Below are 18,786 nucleotides of genomic sequence, written 5' to 3'. Positions count from 1 at the left end.
AGTTCCTTGCAGCATTTGTTGAGGTATTTACGAAGAATCGAGAAAACGTTTCCCTGCGGCGAGTTATTAGATGAGCATAACCATTTGGGCTCATTGGCTTTTGACAACTTCATAATTTTAAGGCGTGAGATATAACAGAGTTCTCACTTAAAAAACCTCCGGGACGGATTAATGAAGTTGCTAAAGCTGAGATGAAGTTAGGAATATGGATTGAAAAAGATGGATGAAGATGGATGCTAGTTGGGGAAGATAAACATTTCTAATTCAGTCAGCAATGTTGATGGCTTTCGTAGTTTTAGATACATTTTAAACTCTTAGCCTCAGCTTTTGACGGCTTTTGTCTCACCAAACGTATCTAATTTCGATGCTTCCAAAAGTGGGGGATAAGTCTAATGTTTTTTACATTAAATGTTAAAAAATATAATTTTGAGAACGTCAGCCTGTTATAAGTTTTCTTGATATTAATTTCAATTCAGAACAGAAAAGTGTTTGAGAATTTTAAAATTCACGCGTTTTTGAAATTTTTATTTTTTGTAACTTATATAACAATTTCGTATAAATTTTTGGTACTTATTTTTCAAAAATGCAGTTGTTTAAGACGACATACAATATTTTTAATAAAATTTTAATTTACTTAATTATTATTATTATTTTTTACTTAATTTGATTTTTTATTAATTAAAAAATTAAGAAATTAAAATGATTTCCTTAGTAAAAATTTAAATACTATACTTTGAAATATTAATTTACATTTTTCAAAACTATTGATAACTAAAAATTATTGTCATTAGTTTTGTAAACCAATAAAAACGTAAGTAACGATGTAATTTAATCGATACAACCATCAAAGTTATCAAAAAAATGTAAAAGTTAAAAAAAAAAATTAAGCAATGCGATTTTTTTTGAGAATCAGTCGCATGTACTTTAAATAAAATAATAATCAAAATCATAATAACTTATATGTTCTAAACCTATTTTCAAATGATTTTGTTGCATCTGGAATTCTTTCCCTGAAATTATTTTACTAAAAATTAATTTTGTTTGCCATAGGAATTTTTATCTTAGACTGAGTTTAGCTTAGACTGAGCTGTATATTAAAATTTTATAAACAACTATTTATTTAATTAACAAGCATTTATTTTATATAAAGAACAGATGTATTCTTTATTTTTTAAGATTTTAGACTTATTTTTTAAGTTTTTTTTTTAAGAAGAAATATTTATTTTTAACAGAAAATCTGTTTTTATCGAAAAGGATTTATTTCTGAAATGTTTTTCCATTTACATTTGTGATTTTTATAATTTTATTTATTTAATTGTGATTTGAGATCAATCTTAAAGTTCTTATATATTAAAATATTTGCATTTACTTATTTTATAGCTTAAAATTTAAAACATAAAGACATTCATTTGTATCGTTCGTTGTCGACAACAGTTATTAAGTCGCAGGTAGATGCAATTTTTGATACACTTTAAAGATACGATACGCTTTTATTTTTTATTTTTAAAATTCTTTAAAAGTAAATTAATTACTCTATTCAATAAAAATGATTGCCTTTCAAATTTCATTAGATTTCAGTTACAATTCAGAATACAATTTCATCAAAAGTTCATTAGATTTAAGACATGAGAAAATAAACGAATGTTTTATTTGAAAAACATGTCATAAGAATAAAATTTATAATCAAAGTTTCCATTAAAAATGTTTGCAATTAATTTTTTGTTTAATGTATAAAAGTACATAATTGTAATAAATTTTGAGCTTTTCTAGAAACAATTTATTACAAACTTTTACAAATTACCTTCTTTTAAAAACAGATAAGCTTCTAACAATTTTCTCAAAACTTGATCATTTCCTGCTTGATATTTTTTTACTTAGAGTAAGAGATTTAATATTAAAATGAAAAAAAAAAATTATATTTAATACCGAGTGTGAGAAATACACTTTCTAGGATAAGTTTTATCATAAAATTTACTTAGAAAGGAAAAACTTCATCTAAATTTTATTTTATCAAACTTTAATATTCCTTCTGTTTATCTAGAAAAAAAAAACTAACAAAATTAAAATTTTTGTGAAATTCTTTTTTTGTAAGAGGATTAATTTTTAATCTTGGCAAATCTTATTACTTTGTTAAATTGTTTAGTTTTTATTTTGAGCTTTATAAATTCTTGTCAATAAGGTAAAGGTTTAGAAAAATATTTTTCATTTTTACATAAACTTTGAGGTAATATTTTTATCGAAATATTTAAAAAAAATAGTTATTGTTTGTAAACAACGAGAAAAACTAATAATATCGACCTATTTACTACCAATTTACGACAGTGATGCTAAGTGAAAAACTTATGTATGTTATAAAATTCCGCCCAAATATTGCTTCTGCCCAAAATAAATTTTAAATTAGTTAATTAATTATGTGGTAGTCAGTAAATGACAATTGAATAAGAATTGCCGACAGAAATATTTGTCCATAGTCTAATTATCATGTTATATATATATATATATATATATATATATATATATATATATATATATATATATATATATATATATATATATATATATATATATATATATATATATATATATATATATATATATATATATATATATATATATATATATATATATATATATATATATATATACATATATATATATATATATATATATATATATATATATATATATATATATATATATATATATATATATATATATATATATATATATATATATATATATATATATGGTCGTCGGGCTACCGAAGCGGGGGTGCTATCCCCTCCACAGAGGATCAAAATTGTGATGGCATGTCTTCGGATCATCCTCCGGGATGTTTCCCAGACCGTCGCTAATAGCCCATTGTGCAGCTCTAGTGCGACGTAAATTAATAACAACAACAACAACATATATATATATATATATATATATATATATATATATATATATATATATATATATATATATATATATATATATATATATATATATATATATATATATATATATATATATATATATATATATATATATATCCGAAATACTTTAAAGGAAATTTATGGAAAAAGCATGAATTTTGCTACAAATTTGAATATACAGTCATTGATATTGGCAGCTATGTTATAACCAAATAAGTAATATGTTTATTAACCAGTTTTTTTGCATGAATTCTACATAAAAGTTGTAAAATAAGTTATTTAAGCTCATCCAAAATCTCATTTCTTTTAAAATGGTTATTTTTTTTGAACTTCGGCGACGATAAAGTTACTTCCATTTAAAATTTCAAAATAAATATTTTTTTGCTTGCTTTAAAATAATCATAATTATTTATAGCTATTTGTAGCGATTCCTGATTGGAAACCTGACACATAATTTTCCTGTTTTTAGTTGCTCGGTTTTCCAGAAAAAAAATCAACCTAATAAGTTTTTAACTGACAATCTGATTTTTTTTGGCCATAAGATGTAATACTAATGACTCAGAAGACTAACCTTAAGTACCGAATATCACGGTGCATAACTCGACCTGAGATAGCAAATTTCTGGCATGTCTGGTGAATAAGTCAACTGCTGTCGATAAGTCGGTTATTATTCTTATTGATGTCATGCGCCAAATGATATTAGATGCGAGGCTAAATATGGATTAAAATGTTATTGGAAAATTTTCAAAACGTGTGTAATTTCGAATTATTTGGATGAGGGTGAAGACTATTTTTTGTGGAACTCAGCAGATGTGGATGAAGTAGAATAAATTGCAGAGAGGAATTCGTATGACGACTATGCAAGGTTATTGAACCCCACACAGATGATGTTCTGGAATATTTAAATTTGTAGCTTTATACCATGTTTTAAAACTTTTTATTTTGTTTCACTTTATGAAGTACTCTTGAATAAAATAACTCTCCTTATTCGTATTTCTATCTGAGATTAATTTAAAGTAATATTTAGAAAAAAAAAACATTTTTATGTAAAGAAAATATGATTAGAGAAAATTCTAAATTAAGTGTATTAGCAAATAAAAAATAGTTTTTGAAATGGGTAAGTTGATATATAATGGTTTATATTTGTCTTATTGTTTATTATGCATTAATAAACTACGATCAACGAATGTTCAACTCCGAGTTTTGCAAAACTTGGAGGTTTGAAAAGTTTACTTATACACTATCTATTAATACAATGTATTAATAGATTTTTACCAACGATATTTTGAGCTACAATATCAAACACAAAAAACGTTTTTTCTCGACACATTCGAATTTTAGACTCTCAAAATATTTTACTCGCAACCTGGAAATTATTGTCCCTGTATTCTAGTGAAGAGTGGTCGAAAATTTCCACCTCTTAATTTTAATTTCATTTTTTGTTTATTTACTTGTGTCTCTAAAACTAATTTCGATAACTAAATACATTTTGCGCACAAATATAAAAAACTTTCACACAAAGATAAAAATAATAAATAATAATTAAATATAAAAGTATACTTTCTCTGAGTAAAAAAATTAAATTATATTTACTATTTATAAATATTTATTTTAACAATGGTCAAACATTTCTGAATTATAATTCATAAAACTTTTTCACTGTTTTTTACTATGTGATTAGATTAAATAACCTAAGGTTTAAAAGGCACCAGTTAAAAAATGAATTTAGCATTCAGGTGCCAGACTTTGAACTAATTTGTTTAAACTATTTAAACCATATTTTCAAATTTACGTCTACTACCTTTGCGTCTACCTATTTATGTCTACCTGCATTATATTCCGTAAGTCAACAGTCCAAATCGTTATAATCCTCATAAAAAAGTGGAAAAAATACTATTTTATGCCTGATTTTGCAATTTAAAAAATATAGTCTGCATAAATTGATTAGCATATTTAAAATTAATACCTTGAATCATTAAGATTGACACCTTTGGCTCAGGGGATAGAGTGTTTGCCTTCTAATGAGGTGAACTGGGTTCCAATTCTAGGGACGGCTGGTTGGTTGATACGAGTTCCGCAAGCGGCTCGCACTGACCACATTGCTGATGTAAAATATCCTCAATGGTAGACGGATCATGGGTTAGAATTCCCTCACCGTCAAGCTAACTAAGGGAAGATTTCGGGGATTTCCTCTCCATGTAACGAAAATGCAGGTTAGTTCCGTAAGAAAGTTCTCCACTAAGGCAAGTTTCATTCACTTGATCCAGTAGTTCCCTTGCCTTTTGGGTCGAAATTGGGTCGGATGTTCAACGAAGGTTAGAAAATAAAATTAAATCATTAAGATTGCATCTTAATATAGTTAATACAGTTCAATAATTCATACAGTTCAATACAGTTATAAGTTATTAATGTTTTCTACATTTTAGTTTGCATATTTAATACATTTTCTTATCGAAAATGTGTGTTAAACCCCAGTAAGTACTTGGTGTTGCATCAATAAATAGTTATTTTTTAATTTGCATAAAATGTGCTAATTTTTTTAATTGGAAATTATGAATCGATATTTTTTTCATTCTGTGATTAATTATTGATGCAAATTGAAGCCATAGTTACATATTTAGAAGCTTTGTAATTAGTCATCACTGCTTTCAGTTGTATATTTTTGTAATAAAAATAAGCTGTGTGTGATACGTTTCTAATTTATATAATAAAATATTTAATCAGTTAAACTGATACATCTTTTTTTCATAAATTAAAGTCTAAAAAAAAAAGGAAATTCCATTTGTGAAAAAAATTGTTTTAGAAAAAAACGCGATACATTAGTTAATATATCGATATAAACATACAAGTTCTCTTTTCAAATTTCATGTTCTAAATGAGCATATATTAAGATTAAGAAAAATACTCTTTTTAAAAACGAATCATTTGACTAAATGTTTTAAAATTATTGCTTCCTTCGAGGGTTATGTAATAATTTTCCGAAAAAATTGCTTTTACATATTTTAAAAATGTTTTGAATACTTTTTTTTAATTGGACAATTTTTATTAGTAACGCAATATTTTACTATATATGTGTGTATACATATATGTGTATATATATATATATATATATATATATATATATATATATATATATATATATATATATATATATATATATATATATATATATATATATATATATATATATATACATATATATATATATATATATATGTATATATATATATATATATATATATATATATATATATATATATATATATATATATATATATATATATATATATATATATATATATATATATATATCATAATAAATAAATACGAAAAAAAATGACGAAAAAATTAAGAGAAGCAATAAGTTTTATTAAGTTTTATTTTCTCTACATTTTGAATTAATACAATTTTTTTATACATTTATTTGACTTTGATGTATATGACAGAACAATAATAATTAAATTGTAGCACATAATAGTGTTCATATGTGCTGTAAAAACGTCCTTCAAGTGATTTACCAAGAGAGAGCGGGATGATAAGTTGCTCTCGAGTGTTAAGCCTCCAGAGGATGGTATCTTGGGATGTTATTTATCAAAGCAGCTTGATCAGCAGTTTATTTGTATTCTTTTTCACATCAAGAAAACTATTTCAGCTGTCTTCTTAGGGGATAATTCTTTTTATAAAGATGACCTTATGTCAGAGTTATAAAAAGATAATGTTTAGGTTTATGGAGAGTATTTTATTATAGTAGTAAAAAATGTATAGAAGGTCTATAAAACTGTTTCAAAACGCAGAAACTTTTCCTTGAGGGTGATTTCGTGTAACTCGATGAATATTTTAGAAGAAATTAAGCTTATTTTGCGAAATTATAATTCCATTATATTATGAGGTAAAACAACATTTCATAAGATTTAAGTGCGAAGTTTGAATTCATAAAATACTTACATTAATAAAGGGTGTTCCGTCATTTATAAAAAAATATTTTTGACACCCGAAATATCGTAATCTGGGAAATAGGGTCCCAATAGTTTGGTCAGGAGAGCGGTCCAAAGTCTGGACACTTTAACTTTATTTTTATGTTTTGCGTCTCTTAAAATTTCCCCAGAACGTTTTCAGGATAAAATTTAAGCGAAATCGGTCAAATAGTTCCTGAGAAATTATATTTTAAAATTACTACTCTTCTGAATTCTCAGAAACTCTTCGATAGATTTTGTTTAAAATTTGTATTTTGCCATTTAAAATTGCATTCTTTAAAATGACGTAAAAATGTATATCTTACAATTCAAATTTTTTTTCGATTATTATTAAATAAAATAGTAAAAAAAAATTTTAAAAGCTATATTTCGCATGGAATTATCTTGGATAAATGAATTTTATTATTACATGCAAAAAATTTTTCAATTCGTTTAAAAATTTCTCGAAATGTGGTGAAATACACAAAAAATGAAGTGAACATTAAGGAGTCCAAACTTTAGACCGCTCTCCTGTCCAAACTATCGGAACCATTTCCCCATATATTCCCTGGTTATCCTATGCATTTTGGGGGTCAGAATTCCGGATGTGGAAAATAAGGAACGTTTATTTAGAAAAAGTACGTTTTTGATTTTGATTTCGTAATTTAAAATATCGTCTACAACCATTATATTCTATTTTTATGTTTATAACCATCATTGAATAGCCGACCCAATTTTGGATTTACGTCTACTAATGTTCAACTCCTTAACCTTGTAATTTTGAACCCGATCCCGAAGACAAGAGAACTCCTAGATGAATTATTAGGAGAAATTTGCCTTCGCGAAGGAATTTTTTGAGGAAACTAACCCGCATTTGCATTACATGAAGAGGAAAACCTCGAAAAACTCCAACGGTTGACCTGATGGCAAAGAGATTTAAACCCATGATCCGTCTACCACTTAGGATATTTTACGTCAGCACTGTGGCCGGTGCGAATCAGGTGCGGAATTCGTATCGACCAGATTCAAATGAGGCTGGACAGTGAGCGTTCTATGCCCTGAGCAACCCCAGCTCTGCAATCATTAATTAGCATATTTGAGGGCACCCATTAGATTGAGTCCTAGATAGTGAAGATCCGATCTTTAGATCAAAAGTTATATACTAGTTATAATAATAAAGCAGAAAAACTTCTTGCGTTTTTTTAAAAAGTTTTTCAGGAAGTTTAGATATTAAAAAGTGAATTTTTTACACTAGTTTAAGTGGTGATTTAAAGCACTTCGACCATGAAGTGTTATAAAAAATAGAATAAGCTTATTTGCTATTAGGTACACAATGGAAAGCAATACTTTGATCAGCTCAAGTAATTCAACGGTTTCGGACAATGAATTCAGAGTTTTCTGAATATGAAATTTATTATGTCATTTGAAAAAATAAAGTGTTAAACATTAAGAACGATATATTTAGCTTGCAAAGCATTTTTAAAATTTCTAATGACTTAAGTAAATCGAGTTAGTTACTGAATTATTGAAATACTGAATGAAATTAATAAAAATTGTTTTTGAACACATTTGTGAAATCGAAAATATTAGAAATTTTATTCGAAATTTTTATAGCTTCTTATTCAAATAACTCTCAAATCCTTAAACTCCTAGTCTAGGATAGTCACTTTTGTGGAAAAAGTTTGTGAGCTCTTTCTTCTAAAAACAATAATGAGAATGCATCAATTTGTGGAAAAAAAATCAAAATGGAAATATCTTCGTAGAAAACCAGCTATGAAAGTATCTTTTTTTTTAATATTTTCTTAGAAATACTTGCAAAATGTTGTTTCTTAAAATATGTTGATTAATGTCATGAGAAATATATATATTTATGAGGTAATTACCTTAGATATAAAGTAAAGGTTTATGACTTACCTTATGAGAAAAGAAAGACTTAAAACTTTATGACACGCTAAGAATAGAAATGTGTGATCAAAAACTGAAATAAAAAATTCGAAGAATGGCATGAGATTTAAAAGTCAAACTCAAAAATTAATAGTATTACAATGAACACTAAAGACAGTGTCGCTAAAATCTGATTCCAGAATTCATCCACCAAAAGTGCTTCAGTTACTCTGGTTATCTTAGCAGCAAAAGAATCCTTTTACAGTATCTTATGTATTCTTTTGCTTCTAACTATATACTAGTCGTATATAGTTAGAAATTATTATACGGAATACCCTGTATAATAATTTCTAACTATATACGACTATATTCCTTATGACTATATTTTTTGGAAAATCAATTAAATTTATATTTTAAATATTATTCATTTTTCATTAAAAATATATTTACAAGTCTTAAAATTTTATGTACACTAACACGCTTTATGTCAATGCTTGTATACAACATAAACAACAATTTACATATAATTATTTTACCATTTGAAAATGATAGTGGATAAAATTTGTAATCGTATTCCATAAAATGAAATTGCTATAGAAGTTTAAATTTGTGATTAAATGTTAAATTAAATAGAATTAAAAAATTACACTTGGTTAGATATGTTGCGTACATTATCAAAATAATAAGAATTACATATTTTTATGGAAGAAATCTCATACTTTTAAAAATGATTTTACCTAAGCTTTCAAACGTTTTTAGCTATATCAAGAGCAGAAGTTTAATTAAATGTAAGATCTATTTTACTATGTAAAAACTATTTTAATTTGTTTAAGATTTATGAGTCGTAATATCAATTTCTAGCTTTTAATTAAAATTGGAAATTAAATAAAAATGATTTGATGTTCCAATTTATTTGAATTCTTATCGATTAAGCTGAAATTCTGAATTTTAATGCTAGGCAAAATTTGAAGAATAAGATAAATCCGAGACTTTCCGAGATAAATTAATTTATCTACGAAATCAAGAATTTTGGTATGGTTCTTATTTGCAAACTTAATTAGCGAATGAGCAATATTTTTAAAATATTTTTTATTTATTTTTGTAATCCTTCGTTACTTGAATTTTAAATGTGTTTCTAGCTAAAAATCTAGTTTTCATATAAGCATACATATTATCAAACTTTAAATCTTTACATTTTAATACCGATGCATAAGTTTCTAATTTATTATAAATAATATTAAGTTTAATGCGTTAATTTGAATATTAACTTCAGTTTAATAATTTTTATAAGTTTCAACTTTTTGAATGTATTAATAATTTTTATTTTTGCAACCATCTATTCATTTTTAATCATTTGAACTTTCGTATAATTACTTAAATGATCAGTAATTTTATGCAGCTTAATATATTATGATACTGATTAATGCAATATATTTACTTTCAGTATTTACTTTCAGTATAATATTGTTCAGAATTTTTTTTACAATCTTTTTTAATGTTTGAAAAAATCTTTAATATATGCGTTTTAATAACAAAAAGGCTGGCGATAATTGAGTTGTGGGAAAAAAGCTTTATGTATATATATATATATATATATATATATATATATACAATATATATATATATATATATATATATATATATATATATATATATATATATATATATATATATATATATATATATATATATATATATATATATATATATGTATATATATGCATACATACATATATATATATATATATATATATATATATATATATATATATATATATATATATATATGTATATATATGCATACATACATATATATATATATATATATATTATATGTCTTATATACTAGTGATTTGATTTTTAATAATTGTAGTGGTAGTTGTGCCACAATACGCCCCCACCACAATTTTATCAGGAATAGAATTCTATGAACGGATACCATTAGTTGCCATATTTGCGAAAGATCGAGAGAGCTGTGTTAAGTTCACACCAAAGTTTTGAATGTTTGTCGTGAGAGCTGTATTAAGTTCACTGTTGTGTGTGGTCCCTCTTGTGTTGCTATAAGCAGTCGAATGTCTGCAGGATCCCTTTGGGCGTAAATGAGAGTGAAGAGCAACAGCGTGAGGAAGACAATAACGCAGTCACAATATCAAGGCAACTGATCAATGTGAATTATCCATTTTAAAGGGCGAGTTCATATTATGTGTGTAGGTCACCAATGTGGTGAAAGTTGCATTCGACAGTCAACCTTTATCTGTCAAACGGCACCTCAGGATTATATCGAGTTCGCAAGTCTTATATACTAGTAAATAGCTTATCAAAATTTATTATTGATGTTGCAAGAGCTGAAACTTAGATTGATAAAGTTGCATTTGAACTATTTGCATTATTTTAGAATGGGGTTCAGAAGACATGATGTACAATCCAATTAAACACTCAGTCTTTACCGAATTACTGGAAATGATAACTACAAGCATTTTCACCAAGAGCCGTGGTGGCTTAGGGGAAAGAGAGTTCGCCTTCGAATAAGGTGAACCGGGCTCGAATCCCAGCTACGGCAGGTCGAGACGAATTCCGCACCCGGGTCGTACCAAGTGCGAGCTGGCATAATATATCCTCTGTGGTGGACGTATCACATGGGTTAGAGTCCCCTGACGGTCTGGCCAACCATGAGAAATTTTCCTCTCCATGCAATGCAAATGCGGGTTAGTGACATCAAAAACCCTCCACGAAGGCAAATTTCTTCCAATACTTGATCCAGGTGTTCCCTTGTTTTCTGGATTAGGTTCAGAATTATAATTCTACGAAATTGGAAATTGGTTGTCGTAAACCCAGAATCGGGTCTGCTGTTCAACGGCGGTTATAAAATAAAACCTTTACTTTGATCAAAAGGACAAGTTCTGATTGTAGAAAATCGAGTTACCCAGAGCATTGCATGTTTTGACTTTATTGTAAAAGTAGCACTAGAGTTATATTCATGACTATCGGCTCGGGAGATTTGAAAACAACATGATTTTAGAGAAAAACGTTTATTATTTTACCTTTTAGGTTTTATTCAACGGCTATAAAATATCGGGTTAAGCGGCTCATTTTAAGTAGGGTCTACATTGGATGAATAGCGTCTTTAAAATATCGGGTGAATCGTACAACTCTATGTATGGCCTATATTGGTTGAGTAACGGCTATAAAATATCGGAAAAAGTCGTAACATTATTAGTAGGGTTTATATTAGCTAAATAACGGCTATAAGAAATCGGGTGAGTCAGATACTTCTATATTGAACAGACATAGGCTTAATAATGGCTTTAAAATATCGGGTGAACTTAACAGATCTGTAAAGAGCCGATATTGGCAAAATAAGAACAATAAAATATTTTATCAATTGGACAATTCTATGTAGGATAAACTTAGGTAAACTATGTAGGGTAGCTGAATAGTGGCTATGAAATATCAGGTGAACTGAACAATTTCAAATAAGGCCTATAACTCTATAAAATATTGGATGAATCGAACTATTTTATGTAAGGCCCACATTGACTATATAACGGCCTTAAAATATCTGGTGAATCAGATACTTCTATATTGAACAGACATAGGCTGAATAATGGCTTTAAAATATCGGGTGAACTTAACAGATCTGTAAAGAGCCGATATTGGCAAAATAAGAACAATAAAATATTTTATCAATTGGACAATTCTATGTAGGATAAACTTAGGTAAACTATGTAGGGTAGCTGAATAGTGGCTATGAAATATCAGGTGAACTGAACAATTTCAAATAAGGCCTATAACTCTATAAAATATTGGATGAATCGAACTATTTAATGTAAGGCCCACATTGACTATATAACGGCCTTAAAATATCTGGTGAATCAGATACTTCTATATTGAACAGACATAGGCTGAATAATGGCTTTAAAATATCGGGTGAACTTAACAAATCTGTAAAGAGTCGATATTGGCAAAATAAGAACAATAAAATATTAGATCAATTGGACTATTCTATGTAGGGTAAACTTAGGTAAACTATGTAGGGTAGCTGAATAATGACTATAAAATATCAGGAGAATTGAAAAATGTCAAATAAGGTTTATAACGCTATAAAATATTGGATGAATCGAACTATTTTATATAAGGCCCAAATTGACTATATAACGGCCTAAAAATATCTGGTGAATCGTACAATTTTATTTATGGCCTATACTTGCGGAATAATGGCTATAAAACTTCTGTTGAGACTGGCAGTTCAATATCAAACCGATACAGGCTGAACAACGGCTTTAAAATATACGGTGAACTTTGGAAATCGGTATAGGGTCGATATTGGTTAAACAAGGGAAATAAAATATCGGGAAGATTTGACGATTTTATATTAGGTAAACATCAGCTGAAGAGTTTCTATAAAATATCGGGTGAATCTAACATTTCTTGATCGGTCCTATATTTGCAAAATAATGGCCCTTTAAAACCTTGTTAAGCCATGATTAGTGAATATTCGCCCAATGAGTTCCCCAGTTATTCTGCTGCTAGGGACGGTATAAAATACCGGCACTCCGAGTTCCGATACTTTTAACCGCTATTTTTACCGGAACATGTTTCGGAATAAACTAACTTCGGAAACTTTCGGCAAGGGAAATCTAACCCATGAACCGTCTTCCACTGAGGCTGTTTTACGTAAGCACTTTGGTCAGTGCTAGCCTGGTGCGGAATGCGTATCGACCAGTCATCGCTGGGATTCGAACCAGGTTCACCTGCTTGTAAGGTGAACACTCTATCCACTGAGTTACCACAGCTCCAGCAAAAACATTTTGCAGGAATGGGAATGGCTGATGCGTAACTTATTAATATAAAACCTGATAACAAAATATATAGTTTTTAAGGTTATTATATGTTTAGCTTTAGATAACTATAAAGTTATTCTAACTTTAGAGTTGCTTTAAGTTAGAATAAATTTCATGATATTTATTATTAATTTGTTATTAATTACATTGTTTAAAGCAAGGATAGTTTGTGCACTATTCAAATAAGGTTTTTTTTTTCTTTCTACAAATGCATCTGATCGCTTTAATTTTTTGAGAGTGAGGAACTTTTATTTTATTTATACAATGCACTTAACTTGATTTGTTTAAAAATCGATTCCTTTTTTAAGCTTAAATTAAGATAATTCTCCTAGGAAATAAACAAGATTTTCTTTAAGTTTTATTTTTAATGATTCTATTTGTTAACAAAGGTTAAAGAAGTATTTGATTAAGTTTTTGATTTTTTCTATTATTTGGGGATAAGAAAAACAGGTATTTCGAAAAGGAAGTGAAGGACAATGTTTTTGAAAGAATAATTTTCAAATAAATTTTAAAAAAAACGTTATCAATGTGAAAGAATTATCTTTTTAAGCTGAGTTTCTGCCTAGTTTTTTGTGTGAAAGTTTTATATTTTTCTAATAAAAAAAGAAATATTGTGATAAGAATTTAAAATTCTCAATAGTAGTTGAAATAAAAAAAAATGTTCACAGTGTACCTAAAAATCAAAATATTTGATTTTTAATCTAAAGTCAGTAATCTCTTTTTCTTAGTTTAAAGATATTTGAAAATTTTTTTAAAATCATTTATAAAAATAAAACATGACTCATAAAACGTTCTAGAAGGTAATAAATAGTTTGTAAATGTTTTAAAATTCGCAAGCTAATTTAATTATATGTTTTTTCTCCGAAATCGCGTGATGCGTAGAAAATGTACTTAGCCATTCTATTGCAGCTGAAATTCTTAGCTCACAACCAATTAAAAGTTGGTGACCTATTTGGAATACATTTTTCAGTTTAAAAAGTTTATTTATGAATATTTGAACCAGACAAAGTCCTTTTTCTTATATTATTTTCTATTTTAATTATCTAAATTTATAAATTTCGCCTTTTCTTCTAAACAAGAAAGATATAGCTTTTTTAATACATAAATATATAAAAGTAAAAGTATAATTGGAGGAAATATGCATTAAGATTGAATCATACTATCGAAAGTGTTTTTTATAATATTTGATAAATTATAATTCACTATTGTCAACTTTGTTTTATTTAAAAAAAACACCGAAATATACAATTGTAGTTTCTATAACAGAAACTTATATATAATTTTTAAATTTAAAAATAAGCCAACTTCCCTTTAATTTTAAAGATAAATTAATATCCATGGAATAGTTTATTATTTAAACTCATTAAAATTTTCAAGGAGAAACTATTCTTTAAATCCAATAATAGATTTCACTATTTAATTAAACACACGGACGTTAATTTAAAATTTAGAAAATGATCCATACAAAATGTAAATAATTACTTTATCGTAAAACTCCAACTAATTTTAGGGAATGATTAAATTTTTGTCCTATTATTAGCATTTTCATATCCAGAAAATTGAATCTATAATTGAATAAACAGATGTTTGGATTTATTTCCGGAAATTCAATTAGAGTTATTTTCTGATAAGAAAATGCATTTAATAGCTAGACTTCTTAATCATCCAGAGAAGGGGAGGGGGGAGAAATAATATTCTTCGGTAAGAAATAAATTGTCTGAATGAATGAAATAACCACCATAGAGACACCAGCGAATGCTCCATGAGAGATAAGATATGAATGGAACGCTAATTAAGCGTCAAACTAAGGACACAAAGAATTAAGTTTCGTTTAAACGAACAATTGGTTAATTAGTCTCTAGATGCTGTATCGAATATTAGAATGCGATGATACGTGAATTTAATCCATAATTTTGCGAATCAAGTGTCTTGATTATACAATGTTTTAAGATTTAATAATATTTGATTTCCCTTTATGGATTCTGTTTCACAAACTTTCCGCTTAAAATTCTCAATATGTAACTAATTAATCTAGTCCAATAAGATATTGAGTTTCTAATCCATATTATTAAAACAAATAGGATATGTTGTGCTTTACATGAGTCGAGACATCAAGACAGTTAGTTTGTAATCTCATTGCTACTTAAAACACCTTAGAAGTTTGAAATATTTATCATAATGTAGCTATTTCTTAATATTTACCGTTTTGCGTCATACAGCCTTTATTCTTAGATTTTGATTTAAATATGTACCAGTCGGTTTAAGTGTACTTAGCAAGAATGAATTAAATGTAAGATAAGTTTATTAATTAGTTTGCTAATCATCCTTTTAATAAACTGATCCTTTATTACTTCAGAAGTTTGAAATATTCATCGTTATGTAGCTATTACTTTCTATCTTTGGTTAGCTTTACGTAACATAGCATTCTTATTAGATTTTGATTTCAATATGTCCCAATAGGTTTAAATGTGCTTCACAAAATAGAGTTAATTAAATGTCAGATAACTTATATTAACTATTTTGATAATCATCCTTTTAATAAACAAGTCTTTTATTACTTTGAGGTTTGAAATATTCATCACTTTGTAGCTATTAATGTCTTGGGTTAGTTTTACGTGACTTAGCCTTTCTTATTAGATTTTGATTTCCATATGACCCAATTGACTTACACGTGCTTCACAGAAAGGAATTAATTAAATGTAAGACAATGTTTATTAATTAGTTTGCTAATCATCACTTTAATTATTAGATACTTCAGTAACTTAGAAGTTTGAAATATTCATCCTTATGTTGCTATTACTTAGGTTATATATTAGGTTAGTTTTACGTGAGATAGCTTTCCTTTTTATATTTTGATTTTAGTATATCCCAAATGATCTAAGTGTGCTTCCGGGAATAGAATTAATTAAATGTAAGATACTGTTTATTAATTAATTAGCTAATCATTCTTTTACTAAACAGATACTTTATAACTTTGGACGATGCTCCAGAATTTATTAATTTCTGATTTTCATGCATGGGATTTTACTTAACAGATTTAACATTTTTATGGAAACTTTCCTTGAATTCTAAATAATGTAAGAGTAGCTTATATCGAAATTTCAATTCGTGTTTATAAACTAATTACGTGCATGCTGTTGTACACTAATAAAGAAACACATGCCTAAACATTTTGTAACTTTAAGGTCTATAACTGGGTATAAATCGGTAATTTCGGCAAAAATTATTTTTTTTTACTGACTATATTTGAATTATTGCTCATTCTGTGCTTCAAACTAAAGTCTTAAGGTCTAAGTGTTAATATATTGTTTTTATCGTGTTCTAAGAATATCTAAAATTTTACTTTAAAAATATGCCGACCAGGTGGCCGAGTGGTTAGCGTGCCTGACTGCGGAGCCAATGGTTGCGGGTTCGAATCTCGCTTAGGGCATGAATGTTTCTTTCTCTCTGTGTTCTATGTTCTTTCTCCTTTGTGTGATTGTGTGAATGTGACCAGCCTTATAAACGGGTTTGTGGTTGTGTGACGTGGGCGATGCTGCTCCACCGCCATGGCTTCGCCACAGGTGCCCACTGGGTAACGAGAAGATAGTAGCAGTTCTGGCACTCCTGGCCAATGGGACGATGCGTCCCAAGTGCTCTCCATTAAAAAAATAAAAGTAAAAAAAAACGTTAACAATATCAATGTTATACAATATACTTAGTTCCATTTCAGATTACATTTGAAATAGTACTTTAAAAATTTTAATTCAAAACACAAGTAACTGCATAATTGATCTAGTAAATTTTTCTGTTGATTTTATGCATTATAATTTGTTGTAGAGGCATCAGCATAGCACAAAAAATTGTAGTTTTTATGTTCAAATGTGCCCTTATTTTTAAAAAATTTATTTTTTAATTTCTTTAAGTTTGCTTTATATTTATAATTTTAGGCCCATGATTACCAAAAGGGAAATTAAGATTTTAATTTTAAAAAAAATTATGGCTAAACCAGTCGAATACCCTAAGATTGTCGAAAAACATTTAATATAAACTTAAATATCTTACATATTCCTCATTACGCAACTATTGTTGTATTGAGTTTATTTTACATGGAATTGCCTTTTATCTTTTAATTTGAATTCATTTTGTATTTATCAGAATTGAGCTGAATAAATAAAAGTCAGCGCTTATTAATTTGTTCCGAGAAAAATCTGTTCATAAGCACTTTGTCAAGTTACTTTAAATGTTTCAAAATAAATGACATTATCTCTGAAATATTTCCCAGTTAAAGCGAAGATTTATGCCAGTGAACACGCAATGTCGAATGGTCGTATTTGTTTTTCCTTGTTGCAAAGTTTTGCAATCAATTTATTGCGGATTTTAGAGCACATAGTTGAGCGTTGAAATAAGTGGAAAAAGATTTAAAAAAAAAGCTAAATACTAAAACCATTGCTAAAAAGCTAACACATTTGCAACTCGAGGATTACATGGCACATCTTTGAAATCATAAATCCTATCATCCGATGAGCAAGGAAACATCAGAGCAACAACTCACTGCTGCTGTCTGAAAAAGAAAAAGATGTGCGTCTTCTTATTGCTCTTGAGACCTCGATGTAATTGAGTCTGACGTAGAATACCCCGTCAGCTTATTTCTTCCCATTCGAAGGTTACTTCTCATGAATTAAGAGCTTTTTATCTGTAAAAAAATCTAAAGTTAAAGTTTAGAACTTGAAAAGGAAATCGCAAGCCTTTTGTAGATTGAAATTAAAATTATTATGGCGCTCCTAACTAGAATCTTACTTCTGAATTAGAATTAAGCGTCAGCAGTTATGGTTTGGTTTATTGAAATTACATACATTTGCTGACTTGTGTGCTCAATATAGGCTTATAAGTCCTTGTCAAGTAGAAAATACAGATAGAACAATTCAGAGAAAGACATCACAAAGAATACATCCATAGTTACGGCGGGATTCGAACCCACTACCTCCACGCTTAACAGAGCGTTTGGACCGACGATACCGCTCGGCCAGGGAGGCCTCTCAGCAGTTATGGCTAAGGAGATCTAGCTTTGACAGAGCCGTTATTTTTTCTGATTTCAGATCAGCATTACAGACTTTATTGCGAATTAACCAGTGCATATTATAGCCAATTTTGGAATGAAGGTTGTTGAAAAAATACTATTCATAAAATCTATTTTTAATGGACAGCTGC

This window comes from Parasteatoda tepidariorum, chromosome 3 (assembly GCF_982258835.1).
Source record: "Parasteatoda tepidariorum strain Cologne lab strain chromosome 3, Ptep-v5.0, whole genome shotgun sequence".
In the NCBI taxonomy this organism is placed as follows: domain Eukaryota; kingdom Metazoa; phylum Arthropoda; class Arachnida; order Araneae; family Theridiidae; genus Parasteatoda; species Parasteatoda tepidariorum.
Note: the sequence above shows the minus strand (reverse complement) of the source record.